Source organism: Podarcis cretensis (genome assembly GCF_951804945.1).
Source record: "Podarcis cretensis genome assembly, chromosome: 2".
Taxonomy (NCBI): Eukaryota; Metazoa; Chordata; class Lepidosauria; order Squamata; family Lacertidae; genus Podarcis; species Podarcis cretensis.
The window spans coordinates 19252371-19269892 of NC_137171.1; the positions used below are offsets into that span (position 1 = coordinate 19252371).

General features: G+C 42.9%; 1 protein-coding gene across 3 annotated transcripts in view; it reads left to right on the forward strand.

Annotated features, from left to right (window-relative positions):
- The window catches only part of ANKFN1 (ankyrin repeat and fibronectin type III domain containing 1), a 218257-nt gene that overhangs the window by 52362 nt on the left and 148373 nt on the right, over positions 1-17522 (forward strand). The window contains exon 2 of one of the 3 annotated variants that reach the window (XM_079965373.1): positions 478-552. The exons of the other annotated variants lie outside the window; for them this stretch is intronic. The gene's annotated coding sequence lies outside the window, so the exon portion shown is untranslated. The remainder of the gene's footprint in view (positions 1-477; positions 553-17522) is intronic. 3 annotated transcript variants of the gene reach the window in all.

A 17522-nucleotide genomic window follows, 5' to 3' on the forward strand; every position in this document is an offset into this window, starting at 1 on the left:
AAAATATAAGATAAAAAATAAAATAAAACCTACATACAGCAACAGTGTTTTGTAGGCTCCTATGGTGTAAGTAATGGGCCCTGCCTGCTAGCCTGCTCCCTAAAATATCACTGGTTTGCTCATTTCTATATATAGGGTGCCATGGACTGGTTGCATGGCCTCATCAAACCTAAATCCAGCCCTGAGGACCATTGACAGTGATAGGAATGGTTTTCCACTCTTTTTTTTTTTTTAAAAAAATGGTTTTTAAACAAATACAATAACCATTAAACATTTATCCAGCAGTTAGTGGTGTTAGTTTTACCCATTGTCTCTAGATAGTCACTTGCACATTCAGCATTCAAAAATTTACTTACTGATCTCACCTAATCGCAGAACAGAGCAGGAAACTATTGGGATATGTTTTTTGAGTTCCAAAGGCCCTGATTATGCTATTTCTTTGGCTTTCTAAAAATAGATTTTATGTGTTACTTGCAGGGTATTGTATGGCCTCAAAAGTTAAACCTGGAAGTCTGAAATTTGCATGAGCGCCAGTAGTGGGGCTTCTCTAGAGTAAGTAAGTCACTGACTCCAACCAGTGCTTGTAACTGCCTGAACATTCCTCTGTTTTCACTGAGATTGCTGCAATGGCCATGGGACAATTTGCTGGAACAAACCTTAGATCTTTTATGGAAGGCTAATTTTCCCCAGACAATATCATGTAGCAGACAGTTCACACAGGCAGGCAACGCTGAGCTGTAAAATAAATGGACTCTGGCGAGAAAGTTACCTTTCCCTCTAAAATTGTCTTGGTATATCTTAAGATAGAGTCTAATTATAGAGATTGGCATATATGGCATGCAAATGAAATCCTATATTAGACTTGAAAGAGGGTGGTCTCCTCCCCCCAGCGTGGCCTTTAACTGGGGGTTTAATGTATGTACAATATACAAACATTTTTGACAGACTATTAACACCTATGATCTTGTAAATATTTGCAATTTTCTAGATCATAAATATTGCTGCATAAGCAGTTCTTTCAGGACATCATTTATACTCCATTAAAGGTTAATTTACAAGTTAGTGCCTTATAGAAAGAAGATATGTGTACTTTTATGTTAATGTGCTGTAAAGGGAGACTAGTGTCTCCAGAAGCAATTTGTAATTCTCCAGCGGCTATTCCCTGTGGCACCACTCAGAGCTCCATGCGAATTCTTTTCATCGGTTCATGTTTATGGCGAGCTTAATCTTCTGTTTTGGAGAAGGAGGGTGGGAGGAGAGAGGAGGAGAGAGAGTGGAAGAAGAAGAAGAAGAAGAAGAAGAAGAAGAAGAAGAAGAAGAAGAAGAAGAAGAAGAAGAAGGGAGAGGGAAAGATCTTAGGTATTCAGGCTGCATTTGAAAGCAGCTCTGTGTTTGTTTAAACAGTCTCACATAACACAGAGACTCATTCGTCACAGGGCTCGGATACCTGCTTCTGAACCTTGACACTACTTGCAACCAGGAGGCTGGGTTGCTGCTGGGCTCCAGGCGTCCTGATGTCATGGAGAGGGGGGAGGTGAGATGGTGACTGAGCAAGGACTAACTTTCAAAGGTGAAAGGCTCCGTTTTAAAAGCAGGCAAGATGTACCTTCCAGCAATTGCAATGCACTCTAGTGCAACCTGTAAACGGTTGCCTAGAATTCAGAAGAACGTGCGTTTTCTTTTGTGACTTTCTAATCTTTGCCGTTTCATTGCGTAAAACAACAACACGATGCAGACAAAGAAGTAGCTACATATGCTCCTTTTTGTCATATGAACTGAAACGTATATAATAATCTGAATGTAATTCAAGACGACTGCCTTCTTTTTCTTTGGCAATCACTCGTAGCTGAGTAAAGATTGTCCTCCATGAACAGTGGAGTCCATAAGTGACAGTGGAGGCCAATTGTGGATCCACGCGTCCTTCCACAGTGAGGATATAGTTTTCCAGGCAGGAGTTGATCATAGTGAGGATTTGCCAAGCATGCCTTCCTCGTAACACGTTTCTCCATTTCATCCTAAATTTGAGTGTCTTCAAAGCCCATGACACCTTTGGTAAAGGCTGTCCTCTAACTGGAGCGATTGCAGGCCAGTGTTTCCCAGTTGTCGGTGTTTATATTACATTTTTAAAGATTTGCCTTGACAGAGTCTTTGAACCACTTTTGTTGACCACCAGCATTACGCTTCCCATTTTTAACTTCAGAATATAGTTGCTTTGGAAGATGATAATCAGGCATCCACGCAACATGACCAGTCCAACGAAGTTGATGTTGAAGAATCATTGCTTCGACACTGACATTAGTTCGCCTGTCTTCCCAAGTGATGTGTAAACTAACTGCATTGGGGCAATAACTCCCAACTATAGTTTGCTATCCATGTTCATTAAAATGAATAAAAAAAGCAATGCAGACATATTTCATCACACCCACAGCAACTTCCATGAATAATATAAGAACTCATCACGGGGGAGGTCTTCAGACCAGTAGCCCTTTTGTTGCTAAACCCACTGCATGGGGTTGTTTTGCTATGAGGATGAAATAACCATTTTGAGCTCCTTAGATGAATGGTAGGATATCAACGGGGTGATTGATGAGGATACAGATACACATCTTATTGTCATAGTGGTGGGTAGTGCTTTGTCCTGTGCTTTGGGACAGAAATATGTCTCTTCACAAATACTATCAAAATGTACAAGAAGATTTAAATGTAGCAATAAATAATATTATTAATTTTATTATCTGTAACCCACCCATCTGACTGGGTCACCACACTGGGCGGCTTCCATCATACATAAAAAATAACAACAAAAAAACAGAGCTGCCTTCAGATATCTTTTATAAGTTGAATAGTTACTTATCTCCTTGACATCTGATGGGAGAGCATTCCAAAGGGCGGGTGCCACTACCAAGAATGGCCTCTGCCTGGTTCCGTATAACTTCACTTCTCACAGTGAGGGAACCCCCAGAAGGCTCTCAGTCCTGGATCTGAGTGTCCAGGCTAAATGACAGGGTGGAACACTCCTTCAGATATACAGTGGTACCTCTGGATGCAAATGGGGTCCGTTCCGAAGCCCCGTTCACACCCTGAAGCAAACGCACCCCGCGTTGGTCGCGATTTGCCGCTTCTGCGCATTCGTGTGATGTCATTTTGAGCGTCTGCGCATGCACGAGCGCGAAACCCGGAAGTAATGCATTCCGTTACTTTTGGGTCACCACGGAGCGCAACCTGAAAACGCTCAACAACTTAACCCGAGGTATGACTGTAGAGGCCTGAATCTGTTTAGGGCTTTAAAGGTCAGCACCAACATTTTGAATTGTGCTTGGAAAGCGCTTCAACACATGAAAATATACACTTTTAATAGCCACCGGGGGCAGGGGGAACCACATGGCGGTGTCTTCAGAACACAAGGAGATACATTAAACGTCATGCACCAAATGCCAGCAACCCCCCTGTAGTTACTTCTCTTGATGGAGAAGTTATTGCTTTCTTGTTCCTCAGCCCCAGCTGCTCTCTTTGATGACTCATCAGCAGCGTCGTAAGCAGGGACCGATGCATTTGCACGCTGTGACGCCATGGATTTAGCAGGAAATGAACTGGGAATAGCTCTCAAACAGAGAGCATTTGCCCCTTTAGCGTGATAAATATCATGATATAATATGAACGGGTTGGAGTAAAAGGTACACACTTAACACACCAATTTACTGGGAACATTTTTTAAAAATATATATATTTATTAAGGTTTTACAGAACAAAAAAGGTTACATAATATATGACACATGAAATAAGAATAAAAAAAAGGAAAACGAAATAAGAAAAATATAAAAATACAAGGAAAACATTTCAAAATACAAAATACAAAAGAAGAGAGAAAAAACACTTAAAAACAAATCCATCTTTTCATACCTTATACTTCCTTTACTTATTTCCCTGACTCCCTCACACCTCCCTTTTCTGTATTCCAATTCACATTATTTAGTTCAGCAAATCCTTTCCCTCTTTGTTTTGATCTTAATCCAATATCTTAACACATTATAACTTTATATTTTCATCTGTTATCAATCTATTTTTACAAATTCATTTTAACCTTGTTGCTAAAACCGCTTCATTTCAATCCAACATCATTTTAACTTTCATTAATTTTACAATATTTCTGCAAATAATCTTTAAATTTCTTCTAGTCTTCTTCCACCGACTCTTCTCCCTGGTCCCGGATTCTGCCAGTCATTTCCGCCAACTCCATATAGTCTATTACTTTCATCTGCCATTCTTCCAGAGTGGGTAGATCTTGTGTCTTCCAATACAATTTACCGGGAACATTTAGGGGACTAGACTAGTCCCCCTAGTCCATGTATCACATGTGCCTGTGCTGCATGAAAAAGTGTTTTCTTTTGTCTGTATTTCAAACAGAGGACTCTTCTGTGACAGCTCTTCAAATAGGCCTCTGAAAAGCAGGACACAGGGTGACCCTAACTTTTGAAGTTAATCCTTTCCTAGTCCTGTCTGCAAAATCTCTCCAAGACTATCCTCACGTTAGAACTGCTACAACTCTGTAATGACGATGGTTGGAAGCTTACAAGGAAAATGAAATACGCTTAACAACCCTCCACACACAATACACTGAATTCTTAACAGCCTCCCCAGCCTGTGAATTAGCACCCACCTCCATCCCCACCTTTCTGTATCACAATTGCATGAGGAGATGCTTCCTCTGTTTGGAACTAAAATGCTGCTACTCTCAGTTCAGTTGCAAAGAAAGCTGCGGTAGGCAGGTATTTCTTCCAAAGGTAACAAGACCAGCCACAGTGAGCCAGCCATGTTTTACGTAAGTCCCTCTGCTAGTATTGATTACTGATTATTGATTTTTTATACCGCTTAGTATATTTAAAATATCTCTAAGCAGTGTACAGAAAACTGAAGCAACGTCAGAGAACTTCAACAAAAATTACAAAAAACATAGAGTTGCATACAAAAATGTTACATTAATACAAAGTTACACACACACACACACACACACACACACACACATATATATATATATATATACAGAGGTACCTCGGTTTTCAAACGTCTCAGAAATCGAACGTTTCAGTTTTCAAACACTGAAAACCCGGAAGTAACTGCTTCAGTTTTCAAATGCTTTTTGGAAGATGAACATGCCATGAGGCTTCCATATTGAGTTTTCTGTAAGTAAATGCTTCCGTAAGTAACTGCTTCGGTTTTCAAATGTTTCGGAAGTCGAATGGTCTTCTGGAATGGATTTTGTTCGAAAACCAAGATACCACTGTATATAATGAAATAAGTACTATGTATATTCTAATATAGATGTATCAGGAACATTGCTGCAGGCGACAGGAAGAGGAAGATGCTTTTTCTTTGTCAAGGCAAAGAAAATCATTTTTCACATGCTACTGGTTTACAGTAAGGTCAAACATTCTTGCCTCACTGTTGCTCCAGAGCTCTGGAACTTCGGACCTTGGTAGATTGGCAGATAGGTGGGTGAAAGAGCCACAAGGAAATGGCCAAACTGGCTGATGGAACCACAACAGCATCAGCCCAAATTTAGTTGGGCACCTCAAGTGGATGTAAACAGGGCTTTAACTGGTTTTCATAACTATATTTGTGTTGATTGGGGAGAGGAGGGAGAAGAGGAGAAAGCAACAGGATTAAAATAAGGCACATACTGATGCTGTTGAGCAGCCTATTTGTATCTCATACTATTTGTATCTAATAGATTGCTAGGAGGAACAAGTGACTGAGCCGGCAATCCTATGCCCCTTCACCTGGGAGTAAGCCTCACTGAGCTCAATTGGAGTCACCTCCAAGTAAAGCATTACTAAAACTCTGGTTCCGGTTGGTCTGGAACCAGAGGGTGGGTGCCACTACCAAGAAGGCCCTCTGCCTGGTTCCCTTTAACTTCACTTCTCACAGTGAGGGAACCCCCAGAAGGCCCTCAGAGCTGGATCTCAGTTTGTGGGCAGATTGACAAAGGTCCGTATAGTTAAAGCTATGGTTTCGCCAGTAGTGATGTATGGAAGTGAGAGCTGGACCATAAAGAAGGCTGATCGCCAAAGAATTGATGCTTTTGAATGATGGTGCTGGAGGAGACTCTTGAGAGTCCCATGGACTGCAAGAAGATCAAACCTATCCATTCTGAAGGAAATCAGCCCTGAGTGCTCACTGGAAGGACAGATCCTGAAGCTGAGACTCCAATACTTTGGCCACCTGATGAGAAGAGAAGACTCCCTGGAAAAGACCCTGATGCTGGGAAAGATGGAGGACACAAGGAGAAGGGGACAGCAGAGAATGAGATGGTTGGATAGTGTTCTCGAAGCTACCAACATGAGTCTGACCAAACTGCGGGAGGCAGTGGAAGACAGGAGTGCCTGGTGTGCTCTGGTCCATGGGGTCACGAAGAGTCGGACACAACTAAACAACAATATCTCACCCCATTCTAGGAATTGAGGATATTGTTTTCCATTTAAGAAACCAACTGATTCTCCCATATCTGCTCAGCCTTGGCTATTACAAGCTAGTCCAAATGAACATCTTGTAGAGCTTCCAGAAACGAATTGGCTTCAGTGGTCGATGAAAGTCTACCCCTGAAGAGAGAGGTGGTGTGGCCATCAATAAAGCCTCTAGCCTCTATCTGTGCCTCTTGTTTGAGCTCATGGCAGTACAATCTGGTAAAAATCAAAAGGATGCTTGATTTAGGGGTGGCAGCGGAGCGTAATGAAAAAGGTGGTCCCTGAGAACAAGCCATTTTAATGCAAAGCCGGCATCTTGAACCATACCTGGAAGAATAGAGGTAGCCACATTAACTGAAACCTAGTTCTTTTACCTTACTGCATTTGTTCACACTTATTATCCATTGTTACTCTCATTTCTCCATTTCTCTCCTCTTCATTTTCTCAGAGCCCAAGTGTGATAGTTTCCACCTCCCTCCCAATCTCATTTCCATTTGTGTCATTTCTTTTAGATAAGCCTGAGGACAAGGACTGTCTTATCACATACCCTCCAACATTTCTCCGGGGAAAGTAGGGATGTCCTAAGGAAAAGCGGGACATTCCGGGATCAAATCAGAAACTGGGATGGCTTCTGTAAATCCAGGACTGTCCCTGGAAAATAAGGACACTTGGAGGGTCTGTTGTCATTGGCATTTGTTACCTGCTATGGGAGTCTTTTGGGAGGCTGAAGAGAGGGAGTAAAAACATTTATTTAATTTATTTATATACTAGCCTTCATCCGAGGCTCACAGAGAGGTTACAAGATAAAAACACAAAAATACACCCCATATTAACGATATAACAAAGGTGAGAGTATTCTGCAAGTGGGGAGTCACAGCAGAAAATGTCCATTCTCATGTTGTCACCTTCCAGATTTCTCAGAAGGAGACATATGAAGAACAGCCACAGATTATTGTTACAGGGTTTGGGTCAGCTCATATGCGGAGAGGTGGTCATTGAAGTATTGTGGTCCTGAGCCATTTAAGTCTTTATACATCAAATCTGGCACTTTGAAATGGACCCGGAAACCAAATGGCAGCCAGTGCAGTTGAGTCAGGGTTGGCATTAAATACTCTAACCACCTTGCCCATGTGAGCAGCCTGGCCACTGAATTTTGCATCAGCTGAAGTTTCCGAACCAACTTCAGAGGTTGTTTTCAATAAATAAATAAACTTCAAAGGCTGGTTTATAAGCTTGGCTTGCTTCAGAACAACGAACCAGGAGCCCAGATTCTCAAATTACAGTAAGCTAGCACTTCTTGGTTAGATTTGATGTACTGGTCAGTTTTGGTTCTTTACATTTCTGATTTTTACACTCTTAGATTCGGTTTTCCACATTGCTGCAGCAATTTGTGATTATGCTTTTTAAAAAAATTACCGCGAAGGTTCACCAGCATTTTAGTGTGAGTGCCTCCTAATATACACATTTTTCTTTATGCAATTTTGACAAATATACACATTTTTGCAAACAATTTCCACAAATGTAATGCATATTTTTGTGTTCTTTTCACTAACACAGTAAAGCAGGACAGGCATGCTGGTGTATTGCAACGTGCAAATGTGGTCAACTCTGATGAATCTCAATTTCTCTAAAGTCCGTTAATGTTGTGTGTGTGTGTGTGTGTGTGTGTGTGACATTAAGGAATGTTAGAGAGGAGGATGGGGGTTGGGTGGTGTCATCAAACAGCTTTGCTGTTTGACAGTGAGACGTCAGTGCTGTGACTCCCTGCTTCTTTCTAAAAAAGATCTTTAATTTAGTGGAGATTAAGTAAATGGAAACCTAGACAGCATCTTAAAAAGCAGAGACATCACCTGGCCGACAAAGGTCCGTATAGTTAAAGCTATGGTTTTCCCAGTAGTGATGTATGGAAGTGAGACCTGGAATATAAAGAAGGTTGATCGCTGAAGAATTGATGCTTTTGCATTATGGTGCTGGAGAAGACTCTTGAGAGTCCCATGGACTGCAAGAAGATCAAACATATCCATTCTGAAGGAAATCAGCCCTGAGTGCTCACTGGAAGGACATATCCTGAAGCTGAGGCTCCAATACTTTGGCCACCTTGTGAGAAGAGAAGACTCCCTGGAAAAGACCCTGATGTTGGGAAAGATGGAGGGCACAAGGAGAAGGGGACGGCAGAGGACGAGATGGTTGGACAGTGTCTCGAAGCTACTAACATGAGTTTGACCAAACTGCGGGAGGCAGTGTAAGGCAGGAGTGCCTGGTGTGCTCTAGTCCATGGGATCACGAAGAGTCGGACCCGACTAAATGACCAAACAAAGTAAATGGAAATGGGCATGTTAGAATACTGAAATTCAGAGTTTGTAAAAGCTTATAAATCCAACTGCAATTCTGAGAAAGCTTTTGTTATGCAAACCACACCTCTGTAGTTGCAGTCTGTTTCTCCAGATGTTGAAGCCACAGTGTACATGTAACAGTTAACATTCTGTTGAGATAGCTTTTTTGAAAGCAGTTTGCATTAGATATGCCATTAAATGACAGCTCTCACTTCTACTGATATTGTGTAGAGAAAGGTTGTTGTTTTGTGTCATCTGATTAATGATCCCTGTAGTTGTCAGATCTGTTTAGACCTCACAGCCTTCCTTCAGGGTGTGAAAACTCTTAGGATCTGCAGAACACTCAAGGGCTTGTTTTTAATTTGAAACACTGGAAGCTTAACTATTTTGCAGGTGTTTATGATAAGAAATGAGTGCCAAAAATATGATTTTAATTCTTTACCATATTTGCCGCTAATGGTTGCAGCTGATACCATTGAAATGGGTTGCAAGAGTTTTCCTTGCAACAGAAATTCCATTTTGAATGACTTACATTTAGAGGGATTTTGGGGGGTGTGGATGTGAAAATCTGCAGTAGTTGGCATCTTTATCTTCCCTGTGTCTTAGAAAGACAGCAGGGACTGAGATTTGCCTCATTTTTAAAAAGGTATCACACAGTTCCCTGGAAGACATTCAAATCCCCAGTGGCCTGTAATTTGATTGTTTCAAATTTTAATAATGCATAATGTAATTACGGTATCTGTATAATGTAATTATAGTAGGCTGGGAGCTGCTTTAGGAACTCTACTCAAGAAGTGGCTTATCAGCCAACCAATCAGTCAACAAAATCAGAGCCCAACCTGGCTGCTTTTGTCCTAAGAGAAATGAAGTTAACCCACCTTGATAAACGAAGCAACAGTCCTGAAAGGCACTCATGGAGAAAGTGGCAGTTTCCACTTTAAAATACAGAGTACTTGCGTGGCGAGTTCCCGACCCCACCCCCCAGGTGTAAATAATGACACATGACACAATTATTAAGGTTAATGGGCTAAATAAGGCCACAACTTTACTGGTTACAGGTGATGAGTGGTATTGGCTTAGGCATTGGACCTAACCAACTATATCCTACTCCAGCCCATCTGCTTGAAGTCCGGGAAGGGTTAACCACCGATAGGGGGAGTCCTGCTGATGCACATCAACTAGGAACTCCCCCGGGGTCACCGCCTTAGGCCCTCACCTTCCCAGGCTTCGGACAGGGCTACGCCCCCCAGAATCCTTTAACGGACTACCCTTCAATATGTGGGGCAGGTGATGGCGCTACCTCCCCTCTTCCACCTACAGAACAATACCAATGCGGGCGGCAAAGAGGGAGATCCTCGGCCGCATCCTGTCTACGTAGGGCAGGCCACGCCCCTGAGCCAGCCAATTGGCCAGCTAGGTAGTGACGCAGCTGGGAATCCCCCAATCGCGCTGGGCTGGCCTCCACCTGCCGTACACTTGGAGGCGGTGTGAAGACTGCAACCACACCTCCTCCTTAGGCAGAAGTGGCTTTCCAGAATGAGTGCTCATGATGAGTACACATAATTATCTTAAATGGGAAACCTGGGGGGGGGGAATTATTCTTGGATCTGAAGATCCAAGTCTGCGGCAAGTACTCTTTGGTGAGAGAACCCCAGCAGAGGTTTAACATGACAAATCATGCTGCAAAGCAAAGCATGGAAATATAGGCTGTTAGACCTTTAAAATATACCCCTCCAGGCAAGTTCCATTAAAAGCTCCTTCCAAAGTTTCCCACTTCCCATAGCATAGAAAAAGACCACACATTTGTAAGTAATAGAATACTTTACTTGCAAATTTTCCATAGGCTGGATTCAAGCGTTGGCTGGACAGTAGAGTTCCAACCCCACCTGTAAATAAATAAGCAAACCCAAGTTCTGGCTCAGGAAATCTGGAACTTCTGTACTGTGCAAGGACCATACACAAATAGCCCTTTAGCATCCTGCAGGCTGTTTAAGTACAGTGGTACCTTGGTTCTCAAACTTAATCCGTTCTGGGAGTCCGTCCGACTCCCAAAACCATTCAAAAACCAAAGCGCAGCTTCCGATTAGCTGCAGGAGCTTCCTGCACTCAGATCGGAAGCCGTGTAAGCCACTTCCATATTTTTCGCTCCATAAGACACACTTTTTTCCTCCTAAAAAGTAAGGGGAAATGTCTGTGCGTCTTATGGAGTGAATGTGTGGTCGCTGGCTCCCTTTCCGGCCCCAACCCCTTGCCCAGGCCTCCACTGTGCAATGTTCTGTAGACGGAGGTTGTTTGTTTCCCCAGCAACATGTGACTGGCAGATTATCTGTCTGGAAACTGGTAGAAATGGCTCCCTTTCTTTTCCGAAAGAAGCTGCAGAACTGTGAGTTGAACCCCATAAAAACAGGATTTTTTTTCCCTTTGCAAAGTAAGCTCAACAACTTTGAGCTGATCCTAAAAAAAACGGGGCTTTTCCCCTTTGCAAAAGAAGCTGCACAACTTTGAGCTGATCCTCAAAAAGGGGGGCTTTTCCCCTTTGCAAAAGAAGCTGCACAACTGTGAGCTGATCCCCAAAAAATGGGGCTTTCCCCCTTTCCTCCTCCAAAAAGTAGGTGCGTCTTATGGTCAGGTACGTCTTATGGGGCGAAAAATACGGTGCTTCTGGGTTTGCAGCATTGGGGAGCCAACTTGTTCAACAGCTAAGCTATTCGGGGACCAAGGTACCACTGTATTGGGAGGGTCTTTAACAGTGCCAGCTCGTGGGTTGGGAGCTTGGGGGTGAGCGGAGAGGGCGTCGTGCAAGTTTACGTCAATGCTCAGGAGCTGTGTGCCGTTTTTCACAGCATATGGAGCAAAAGATGAATGGCTCTGATCCACTTGTCAAGGATGAGATTCAGCTCCAGCTGCAGTGGTAGTTAAGAATAGATCTCAGGTCTGAATTTTCCTGTGCATGTCAGCACAACCAGGCAATGATAAATGCAGGACCAAAGGGTCTTGGAGAGATGGGGATGGGAGGCAGACTGCGTGTTTGTGAATATGCATCAGGAGAGGACCTGAACTGCTACCTTTCCTGCGGCCATTTTTTAACACAGACACAAAGGGCAAAATATTGTCCCCAATTCTAGCTGGGATATCTTATCAATCCCTATTTAAAGCATGTGGATTTTGCCTCAGTGGAAAAGGATGATGTAATTACCCAAAGAGTCGCTTTGTCTGCCCTGACGACAAGAAAGCTGAGAACAGCTGTGTGTCATAACATAATATAACAATTGTTATCCTGATTTGGTGGAGCAAATTCAGATTCCTCTATTAATGCATTTTAAGTTCCTCCTGGCTTCCCTGCCTTCGTTGCAGCCTATGGATATGTACCACATTTGATTGCTTATTAGTTGCATCTCAAGCCAAAAAATTTCAGAAAATCATATTTAATGGATAATTTGCGTGGGGGTTTATAGAGCTTGGTAAGCATGAATAAATCCTAGTCACCCAGTTTTACATACAATGGTACCTTGGTTCTCAAAGGCCTTGGTACTCAAACAATTTGGAACCCAAACACTGCAAACCCAGAAGTACTGTAAGTGTTCTGGTTCACAAACTACTTTCGAAAGCTGAAAGTGCTCCATTTTGAGTGTTAGGCTTCCAATTTAAGTGCCACACTTCTGTTTTGAGTATTACGCTTCCGATTTGAGTGCCACACTTCCGTTTTGAGTGTTATGCTGAGGTCTGTCTCTTTTTGCTATTTATTTTGTGTTTTTGTTTTTGTGGCTCTTTTTGTTTTGTTTTTGTGTCTGTGTGGAACCCAGTTCAGCTACTGACTGATTGACTGTGTGACTGTAGTACATTGTTTATTCTTGTTAGATAGTAAAATTCAAGTTAAATTGCTGCTTTAGGGATTGTTTTTAAAAGTCTGGAACAGATTATTCCATTTTGCATTACTTTCTATGGGAAAGCGCACCTTGGTTTTGGAACACTTTGGTTTTGGAACAGACTGTATATTAATTCGAAAATCCCTTCATGGACCTTGTAGAGTGAACCATTTTTTGGTTATTCCCATTTTGTGAATCGTGTGTCTACGCTGAGGTTGCAAGATGGTTTCTTGCTTAAGGGCATACTAGGATGTCATGGTGATGCTGAAAGTTCGAGTAGGTGTTCACAGAAGCTCATGGTGATACCTAAGGATGCTCCTGAAATTGTCCTGGTCTGAATGTCTCCCTAGACTGCTATTGCAAATCATCTGATCTCCTCTTGCCCTCCAAAGAGCATATGATGCATTAGGAACCTTTCAACTGATGTACAGAGTTGGTCTACCTGCACAGTTTTGCCACAGCTTTCAATTCCTTCTGTAGATACCTGTCTTTTTCTTCCTTTGGCAATGCTGATACATCATAGAAAATTGCAAGAAATATTCAAGTGTGCTATTGCTTCTATATTGCCTTTCCTGCAGTGTTTTATAATGAACATGTGTGCATCAGGGGCATTAGTCAGGTGAGGTGTTTTACACTGGGCATGTGCCCTGGTACATATTTAAAAAACGTATTTACAGGTGGGGATGGAGGAGAGTGATGTTGCTCTGCTTATATAGTTATAGCAATATTCATTTTGCACGATCTTTTATGCATGTGCACAGGTGCATGTTCCCATCAGTAAAGCACAGTAATTATGTGTGTTGTTGTTGTTTAGTCATTTAGTCATGTCCAACTCTTCGTGACCCCATGGACCAGAGCACACCAGGCACTCCTGTCTTCCACTGTCTCCTGCAGTTTGGTCAAACTCATGCTGGTAGCTTCGAGAACACTGTCCAATCATCTTGTCCTCTGTTGTCCCCTTCTCATTGTGCCCTCCATCTTTCCCAATATCAGGGTCTTTTTCAAGGAGTCTTCTCTTCTCATGAGGTGGCCAAAGTATTGGAGCCTCAGCTTCACAATCTGTCCTTCCAGTGAGCACTCAGGACTAATTTCCTTCAGAATGGATAGGTTGGATCTTCTTGCAGTCCATGGGACTCTCAAGAGTCTCCTCCAGCACCATAATTCAAAAAGCATCAATTCTTCGGCGATCAGCCTTCTTTATAGTCCAGCTCTCACTTCCATACATCACTACTGGGAAAACCATAGCTTTAACTATACGGACCTTTGTTGGCAAGGTGATGTCTCTGCTTACAATTGCTTTTTTGCAGTGTTTTACTGCAAAAGATGGAGAGCTGGGCTGGGCAGATACAAATGGAAAGCTGCAGCAAAATGCATGCCCCAGTTCTGAAATTGATGTTGTATAGCTGTAGCAATATTCCTTTTGCACGGTCTTTTATGCATGTGCACAGGTGCATATTCCCACTGTGTTATTATGTGTACAATTGCTTTTTTGCAGTCTTTTACTGCAGAAGACAGAGAGCTGGGGTGGGGTGGGCAGATACAATGGAAAGCTGCAGTAAACTGCATGCCCCAGTTCTGAAACTGATGTTGGAAATTGTCCTAGTTAAACCACACAGTCACACACAGCAGAAGAAACTTATAGCACTGAGCTTATAGCCTAAGCTGCTCATCCTTATTCATATTTAGAGATGGGGAAGCGCTTCAGTCTGGCTAATTTGCACTTCCTGAAACAAGAGGTGAATGGAAACTCAGCTGTCTTTTCAAATGCCGACTTCTCAGAATTTCCCACTGCTGTTCTCCAAGTGCAAAATATGTGTATTAGGAGAAAGGGTGCATTAAAATGCATTGTATTAAGGAGAAATGCTTTCGAAAAATGTGTGTATTCAACAAAATTGCATTGCAAATGTGTATATTGGGAGAATGCTGATGAATTTTCATGAGGACTTTAAAAAAGAAAAGTAAACTGATGAGGAAACGTGTCCAACCGAACGTAAATTGGAAAAATAAGAAACTGGAATTGACCTATTTGCCCATCCTTGCACATATCTATTATCTCACAACTGGCCCCTAGTCAAACACTTAAATCTAATTCTTAGTATCAACAAAATGTTGGTCATTTGCTGGCCATTGCTGTTTAAAAGTTCTGCGGTGAGAATGAATATTAGAATTTAAAAATCTATCTGACCTTTCGTTGAACATAAGTATCACTGAAAGGAAGATTTGGCAAAGCTGTTTCAGACTGAGCCTGCTTCTGTGTCCTGCAAGCTGAGGATTACATAGAGAAAATTGGGGATGTATAGTGATTTAGATAGCCTTATTTTAAGTGGCAAGACAACCTGGCCAGCAACTAAAGGTCTGCTGTTGACAAATTCTTTTTCTGTCATCCTTCCTTCTAAATCCAGCTTGCACTTCTGGGAGTTCTCAGTCCACATACTGCTTGAGCCTTCCATGTAGAATTTTAAGCATAACCTTGCTAGCGTGTGAAATGAGTGCAATTGTGCGGTAGTTGGAGCATTCTTTGGCACTGCCCTTCTTTGGAATTGGGATGTCGACTGATCTCTGCAGATGGTGACAACAGCCACAAAATTAAAAGATGCCTGCTTCTTGGGAGAAAAGCAATGACAAACCTAGACAGCATCTTAAAAAGCAGAGACATCACCTTGCCAACAAAGGTCCGTATAGTTAAAGCTATGGTTTTCCCAGTAGTGATGTATGGAAGTGAGAGCTGGACCATAAAGAAGGCTGATCGCCGAAGAATTGATGCTTTTGAATTATGGTGCTGGAGGAGACTCTTGAGAGTCCCGTGGACTGCAAGAAAATCAAACCTATCCATTCTGAAGGAAATCAGCCCTGAGTGCTCACTGGAAGGACAGATCCTGAAGCTGAGATTCCAATACTTTGGCCACCTCATGAGAAGAGAAGACTCCCTGGAAAAGACCCTGATTTGGGGAAAGATGGAGGGCACAAGGAGAAGGGGACGACAGAGGACAAGATGGTTGGATAGTGTTCTTGAAGCTAACAGCATGAGTTTGACCAAACTGTAGGAGGCAGTGGAAGACAGATGTGCCTGGCGTGCTCTGGTCATGGGGTTGTGAAGAGTCGGACACGACTAAATGACTAAACAACAACAACATCCTTCCTTCCTATTGGATCAACAACTGCAACTGGGAAATGCTTTGATAAAGGCTCCAGCCACACAGGATAGCATGAACATCTGTACCTGTTTACACACACACACACACACACACACACACACACACAAATTCCTTATGGGTACTAGCAACAGCTTGGAGAGAGGAGTAATTTAGATTGAGAAAACAGCATGGGGGAAAGGACTAAATTGCACACAGTGCACACTGCTGCTCTGATAAAAATCAGAGCCCCCTACAGCTGCTGGAAAGTGAAAACATGAATGTCAGGAGATCTCATCAGACATTTCCTGCGTCATATTGATTTAAACCTCAGGTAAATGCCTTCTAAACTTTGGTAGGGAGCAAACAATCCAAATTGAACCCTATATTTTTGTCACCCTTTATCTGAGTGCCTTTCCCATATCAGAAGGCTATTTTGGAGTACAGTTTTCCACGAGGCGTATCGTTTTTCTGGAAGTAGCACTGAATCTTGTTCTGCTTTGTCAAAATTGGGTAAAAGCTTTGAGAGTATACTTCGAGAGTATACTTGTCAACTTGAATAGTTGATTGCATAATGCTTCCATAGACCTATCCTCTACTTTGCCAATTGCATAACTAGAGGCTTAGAAAGAAAGAGGCTTCTATTGCATCCTTGCTTACCACAAAAGTAGAATTCCAAATTGAACCATCTCAACCAGGGGGCGGGAAGGTTTACCTCACCTGGGCCGGTTCACTCCAGCGGAGCTCCCTCTGTGGGCCAGATAGTGTGCGCAGCCACGATTTTTGGTGTCTGTGTCTGTGCAGATGCAATTTTCGGCATCTGAGCATGCGCAGACATGACTTCCAGCACCATGGAAGCAAGTCGCCACGCCGATTTAGCGCAGCATGTGGGGACTTGCCAAGTGGGTGACTCGGTTCGGGGGTAGCTTGTGGGCCAGTTAAACGACCCCCGTGGGCCGCTTGTGGCCCATGGGCCTTAGGTTGCTTACCCCTGATCTCAACTGACAAGGCTGAGGGTGCATTTCATAATTCTCTCCTTCTGCAACACTTGCAAGAAAATGTCGACCTCAGTGGAGGTATTTGTCAGAAGACCTTGGCAAGTGCCAGATTCATCCCACATATAGTTTTTGACCGGTACAGACATACCTCGGGTTACAGACGCTTCAAGTTGCTTTTTTTCAGGTTACGGACGCTCCAAAACCCGGAAATACCGGAACAGGTTACTTCCTGGTTACAGAGGTCATGCATGCGCAGAAGCGCTAAATTGTGCTTTGTGCATGCGCAGAAGCACTGAATCGCAACCCATGCATGCACAGATGCGCTGCTGCAGGTTGCGAATGCTGCAGGTTGCGAACGTGCATCCTGCATGGATCACGTTCGCAACCCGAGCATTCACTGTATTATTATTATTATTATTATTATTATTATTAAAATTTGCCTCCCTAGAGAGAGCATTCCCGAAACAGAGAGCTACCACAGAAAAGCCCTGTTCTTATGTTGCCACCCTCCGGACCTCACATGGAAGAGGCACATGAAGAAAGACCTCAGATGATGATCGCCAGGTCTGGGTCAGTTCCTAAGGGGAGAGGTGGTCCTTGAGGTATTGCGGTCAGTGCAAGTCGGGTCAGGATTGGCATTATCTGCTCAAACCGTCTTGACCTGGTGAATAACCCGGCTGCCAAAATCTGCAGCAGCCGAAGTTTCTGAACCATCTTCAGAGGTAGTAGTCTG